Source organism: Diachasma alloeum, unplaced genomic scaffold (genome assembly GCF_001412515.2).
Source record: "Diachasma alloeum isolate Michigan unplaced genomic scaffold, Dall2.0 Dall_scaffold_00652, whole genome shotgun sequence".
Lineage (NCBI taxonomy): Eukaryota > Metazoa > Arthropoda > Insecta > Hymenoptera > Braconidae > Diachasma > Diachasma alloeum.
This window is the reverse complement of record NW_021680784.1, coordinates 43,227-50,333: the sequence shown is the minus strand read 5'-3', so window position 1 is coordinate 50,333 and position 7,107 is coordinate 43,227. Positions and strand designations below refer to the sequence as shown.

At 35.8% G+C, this 7,107-nt stretch overlaps 1 long non-coding RNA gene across 1 annotated transcript; it reads left to right on the top strand.

The window, feature by feature from the left end:
- The first annotated feature begins 4,701 nt into the window (after positions 1-4,701).
- LOC114841522 lies at positions 4,702-6,670 on the top strand. Its single transcript, XR_003783142.1, has 3 exons — positions 4,702-6,140; positions 6,237-6,306; positions 6,412-6,670. It is a non-coding gene; the product is annotated as an uncharacterized LOC114841522 (long non-coding RNA).
- Positions 6,671-7,107: the final 437 nt, after the last annotated feature.

The following is a 7,107-nucleotide window of genomic DNA, read 5'->3' as shown; positions in this document are numbered from 1 at the left end:
ATACTATGGGACACCCTGTAGGAGCAATGGAGAAAAAAGTGGTACGCTCATTTTTTTCTGATTCTGAAAATTCAGATCATGACTCTGAGATGAAAGATCTTCGGAAAGAATATCAGCGGAGAAGAATGAAGACTTCACGGCAAAATCACAATTACTATATACGTAATCGGGAGAGAAGTCTTAATCAAGCTTCCATGAGAGGGAAAAGAAAACGTGAGAGAAGTCTTTCAGAAGAATCTTTGAATGAGCGTATGTCATCCTCTGGGGATGATATTTGCCCGAGAAAAAAAAAAGAAGAAAAGTAGAATGTAAACAAAATAATGAACAACTTAAAAGAGATAAGAATACAGAAGTAGTAGAGAGGAAGAATCGGAAATATTATACGCATAATAAAAATCAGCGTGAGAAGAGGAATCGAAAGAAAAAATATAATAAGAATAAATATCGCGGTGGAAATTGGTCAGAAGGTACAAAAATCTTCAATACGGGAGCGTTAGATTGGGAATGTAAATATTGTGGAGCATTATCATTCAAATTGGAGAAGGGTCGTGTTTCACATAGTTATTGTCAACGACATCATTGCCTTGGAGGATTCACCAGTTTTTCCAAATAAATTAGGAATTCATTTTCGTAGATTCATTCGATTCTACAATAATGTTTTCGCTATGGCCTCATTCTGTCCTAAAGAAGAAGTAAATCATCATGGAGTCGGGAGTATGAAAGTTGGTGGAAATGTTAACGCATGGGTTACAACGAGTCTTATCCCAAACGATGAAGTTGCCCCTAGAAATGCCCAAATTTATTTATGTGAACCTAACGAAGCTCTAAAATTGAGGCAGTTCGAAACTGGAAATTGAAGGCTTTTAAACATGATCAACAAAATAATGTCTACCAACGAATATGTGAAGTTATACAAAAATTTATTTGAGCGGTATAGAAAAAACTCACGTCGAGAATCGATCATTTGTTTTCTGCAATCATCGCCTCTGAAAAATTATCAAAAGAGATATGATTTGCCTTCTGGCCTCGGCGAAAGAAGTGAAGTTGGAGCAGTTTTAGTATCTGGGAAAGAAGGAAATATACCAGAGAATGTTGAGTTTCGAGTTTATCCAAAAAATTCAATCCAATGCCAAACAATGCATAAATTATCGCAGCATGGAGAGCCTATGATGTTCCCGTTATTGTTTCCTAAAGGACAAAGTGGATATTCGATCCATATGAAGAATTTATCCAAGAAAAGTAATCGTCGGGTGACAGCAGTTCAGTACTTTGGATGGCAACTGAGAATTCATAGAAATAACGCTTTCAATCCTTTTACTATGGCAGGAAAATTAACTCAGCAATATATTATTCATGGGTACATCGTCAATGAATGGAATCGATTAAATTATTATCGTTCAAATCCCCAACAATTCCGACGAGAAACTTTGCAAGGTTTAATGGATCATGTAGAACGAAGCGTGGCAAATACTTCAGATCATGTACGGCTGGGCCAGGCCGATTATACTTCCTTCATCATTTGATGGCGGACATAGAGCGAAATTTCAACATTATCAAGACGCAATGGCTATCTCAAGAACAGTGGGACGACCAGATTTATTCATTACTTTCACAGCCAATCCTAAATGGAATGAAATTGAATCTTTCCTACGATCAGAGTCAAGGGGTCGATCTGTTTCAGATATTCCACATATTGTTGACCGCATTTTTTTTGTCAAAGCGACAACATTGATCAATGAAATTGTGTCTGGTGCAGTTTTTGGTGATGTTCTGGGATACACATTTACCATTGAATTTCAAAAACGGGGGTTACCACATGCTCATTGCATACTCATATTATCTAAAAAAGATAAAATGTTAACACCAGAAATCATTGATCGATTCAACTGTGCTGAAATCCCTGACCAAGAAGAAAATCCTACGTTGCACGAATTGGTGATGAAGCACATGTTGCACGGCCCGCATAGTGCTCGAACTCCATGTTGGAATGACGAAGAGGGCAAATGTTCTAAACAATTCCCAAAACAATTCATTTCAGAAACTAAAATCGAAACTGATGGATTTCCGTTATATAAACGATCGGATAATCGGAAAAAATGTTATATATATCCTTGCCAAGTGAATAAAAAATTTGTTTGTATAGATAATTCGAAGGTCGTACCATATAAACCATATTTGCTTGCCAAATACAATTATCACATTAATGTAGAGTATTGTGGGTCCATTATGGCTATAAAGTACCTCTATAAATACATCAATAAACTACATGATCGCATCCGAGTACAATGCAAAACAAACGGCTTGATGAAGAATGAAATTGATGAATATGTTCACATTCGTTGGGTTAGTTCAATGGAGGCTGCTTAGCGATTATTGCAATTACCGACGCATGGAATGAGTCACATGGTTGTTAGACTACCAGTTCATCTACCTGGACATCAATACATTCGATTTGAAGAGGGTAATGAGGAAACAGCAATCAATTCAAATCAACATATCACTAAATTGACTGCTTTTTTTTAATTGAATCGAAATGATCAATCGGCACATCAATATAAATATGCAGAAATTCCATTACATTATATGCGGAATCAAACTAATCATTGTTGGCAGAAGTGTAAACGAGAGACTAATAGGGTTGTGACTCGAATGTATTCTATATCGCCAAAAGATGTCGAACGTTTCTTTTTGAAAATGTTATTGCACCATAGACCTGGCGTCACATCTTTTGAGGCTTTGAAAAGTGTGAATGGGAATATTTGTGAATCATTCCATGAAGCTGCATACGAATTAGGTTTCATTACCAGTCCCAAGCATATTGAAGATATGTTGGATAAATGTTGTGCAACAATGATGCCGCAGTATCTTCGAAGTTTTTTCGCTTATCTACTGCTAACGTGTGACAATATTGATGTGATAGATCTATGGAAAAAATATAAAGACTTTTTATGCGATAAATGTACTGAGCGTGAAGCATTGATGGATATTGAAAGATTGTTGAATAGTGAAGACAAATCATTGGTAGCATATGGTTTTGAGGAACAAGATATAAATCCATCATTCAATGAATTCGATGATCATCAGACCACTAATGAACATTTATCAATGACAGAAAATATGAAATTACAGTTAAACAATGATCAACTGAAAGTTTTTCAAAGTGTAGTATCACATATGAACGACAACACAGAATCATTGTTCTTCGTTGATGGACCTGGAAGAATCGGTAAAACATTCTTATATAAGTGCTTGTACCATCATTGGTGGATTTTATCGAAGAATGTTGTATCTGTAGCATGGACAGGAATAGCAGCTATTTTACTACCAAACGGGCGAACAGCTCATCGATTCTTCAAATTACCAATACATTTACCAGAAAATTATGAAAATATCTCTACAATTTATCTCACGAAACGCGGAAAAATCAATCTGATAGAAGCTGACGTAATTATCTGGGATGAAGCTTCTATGATTCCCAGTATTGTTCTGAAAATGATTGATGTTACTCTCAGAGACCTGATAAAATCAGAAGTACCTTTCGGTGGGAAACGTTTCCTATTTGGAGGCGATTTCAGGCAAGTTCTCCCCATTATCAAACGTGCTGGAAGGAAACAGATTGTTCACGCATCGATAACCAAACTGCATTTTTGGAATTTGATGAAACATTTTACCCTCAAAGTCAACATGTGTGCCGATTTTCAAACTTTCAGCCAATGGCTTCTCGATATTGGTAACGGAAAAATTGAAGAAGGAATTGAAAAATTAAATTGATTCCTGAAAACATGCTCTGTGAAGATATAGTACAGAGTGTACATAGGACAGATTTCAGTGAAGATAATATAGCTCACTGTCTTCTTTTAGCCCCTTTAAATGAACAAGTTAGAATGTTGAATGATCAAGTACTGAAACCATTCCCTGGAGAACTCATAGAATCTATTGGATATGATATAGCAACATCAAGTGATAGTGATGCAGTAGATGGAGATGATGTAATGCTGCGCTTTCAACCGGAGTATTTAAATAACTTGAACATCCCAGGATTACCTCCATTTATTCTAAAATTAAAAATTGGCGTCGTCGTTATGTTAATACGAAATATATACATAGCGAATGGTCTCTGCAATGGTACTCGTTTAATTGTACGGAACGTGACTAGGTATGTCCTTTATTTCACTATACTCACAGGAGATAAAATTGGTGATACCGCCATAATTCCAAAAATTACTCTGAGTACGAAGGATAATACAGAACTCCCGTTCATTCTTCATCGTACATCACATTCTTCATCATGGCTTTTGCCATGACATCAATAAATCTCAAGGGCAGTCTTTCAATTATGTCGGGCTCTATATTAATCCCAAATCACCAATATTTAGCCATGGACAGTTATATGTGGCCCTCTCAAGATGCAAATCAATGTCAGGATTGAGAATCAAAATTGCTGGAGAGACTAGCACAGAGGGAAAGAAGTGTATACCCAACATCGTTTATAAAGAGGTATTCTGCAATAGGAAAGAGTATGGAACCTCGAATCGAACCCCGCGAAAAAACCGGGAGGTTGGCCGGAGGAAGCATTCTTGTCATACTCCCCTATAGGCAATGGTTGAAAGGGTCAAAAAGAGAATATATCGTAAAGACATCTTAAAGAAAAGGATGTGGATATTATTATCTATTCATCTATATTCAAATTTACATGGATAATTTTTCCATATTTATGAAATTTTGCAGGAGACGTGACTTAGTACAAATGGAGAATGAAACAACTGGATCGATGGAAATGGAAACTGATGACTTGGCATGCAGTAAGATGTTCACTACAATCATTATTATTTTTGCACTCTGTAATACTCATATCAAAAAATTAAAAAAAAAACTACTTAATGATGGCTTGGACCAAATGCTCTCCAATCATATGAAACAATGGGAAGACAATATGAAAGGTTCCAATGGAGGTTGCATGAGAGGTATCGTGGATGAAATCATTGATGGAGTGGAATTATGTACAATGGAAGACGATACTAAAAGGTTGATATCACACGAGATTAGATAGATTACAGCTTTATACACATAAAAATATTTCAAGAATAATATGTCATAGATTTTGTCGGGTTCAAATTCAACCCATCCTCAATAATATGAATTATGGAGAAAATAATCATGGAAATAAAAATTCCGAAAATTTGAAGCGAGAATGCCGTACCCGTCGAAGAAATAAGGAAAGTCATAGGGGGAAGAGGAAAAACTCCAGAACGGGTGGGGAATCACGGAGGAAAAGAAGAAGAACATCTAGAGATGAGGCTTAAAAAATGTATAAAACTACCCACTTGTTATGAACATTGGATGGAGAATAGACTGCACATTGGTGGAGAATAGGCGTTGGTGAACCCACACCCTACGAATGGCACATTTATGAGGGGACGCAAATTATTGTAGACAAAAAAATCAAGGACATTGATTGATTTCCAGTCATTAGACAATGAACTACTTACAAACGATCACCGACCCATCAAACGGAATCCCCAATGCATGAGTTCTCAATCACGTCAATTATGGAGAACTCATACATATAAATTATCAGCCGCAGGCACAGGCGTTTTATTTATTTACATCGACGATCAAATTCTAATTCATCTATGCATTTAAAATAATTGTAAAAATACTCAATCAAATTATCAGTAAAAACCTATAGTCATCACTTTAGAAAATTACAGACAAACCAGAGGAAAGTAGATTCAACCATTTCGTAAGTAGTAAAAATGAAAAATCGAAAAGGTAACAATTTCTATATAATTATCATTCCGTTAATATAAAATAAAATGTTTGCTTTAATATTTTTTCTTTTGCAGGTAAGGTGGGGTAAATAATCATATTTTCCATCCATACGAATATAAATTCATCCATATATATTAAATATTTGTTAAAATCTCATATCTAATATATATGGAGTTTCCACATATGAATGGATGGAAAACATTGAGTGGTTGTACCCCACTGGACAGGCGTTGGATGGAGCCTGATCCCCTTCCCCTTCGGGGGAGGTAAATAATCTAAATGAACAGAAACTTTGAGTGGTTCGAGTGACAACATTCGTTATCGACGCAAAATCAACATTTGACACAAAAAAATGTTCATGGGAGGACGTAAGTTGAAATCGAAATAATTGAAAAAAAAATATGATGAAAAAGAGAGGGGCGCATAATAGACTTGAATGAATCCCCGCTGTCATGTCCGCACAGTCACACCAGAAAGGAGGGGAGCGAGCGAAGCGGGCGGGGAGGCGAAGCTCCCCCGGGGTTCTCGAGCGAAGTGAGCAGGGGGCGAAGCCCCCTAGTTACATATAAAAATATAGCTGAAACCGTCTCATTTAATGATGTTTTCAATAGTTAATTGTTCCATCTTTTCAAATTTTAGCAATGTTTGAAGGACACGTATAACTTGATTATTGAAGCTGTCCAGAAAAAATTTGAAACTGCGGGAAACTTGAAGAGAAATTCCAATAAAGAGATAAATGAAGTCCAGTGTTTCAATGAAATGATCGATCAATTGAAGGAGAAATCAGTGAATTCTACAGCGACAGAAAAATATCTCCTTCTTTCTGTCGAAAATGCCATCTCCCATAAATTCCTTAATTTTCAACTCATGAAAAGCACTTGAAATTTATATTTTGATTATTAATAAGGAGAATAATAAAAGAATTCACTTCAGAGATTTGTCATCATTATTTTCAGCAAGAAACAAACTGAATGTCTTTATCCACTGTCCCTCCCATCTTATGACTCTTGGTAAAATCATAAAATCGCATGGTAGTAGATAGAATTATAACGAAAGCTTGTTATTCGCCAGTATTTTTCTGAAAATCCACTCATTCCTAAGATAATTCGACGATAATTCGAAAATCATCTATAAACTCATTGATTATAAAAAAGAAAATAATTTTTAAAAAATCATAACTCCCTTAATTATCGTTATTTTCCAATGATTTTTTTTTCAAAATGTTGGTCTGAAGATCTACTTTGAGGAAAAAAATCGACACAGAGATCATCAGCACCCACATCTTGATTTAAGGAAAATTAGGTCACATTTTCCTCAGATTTCCAGCAACATGGT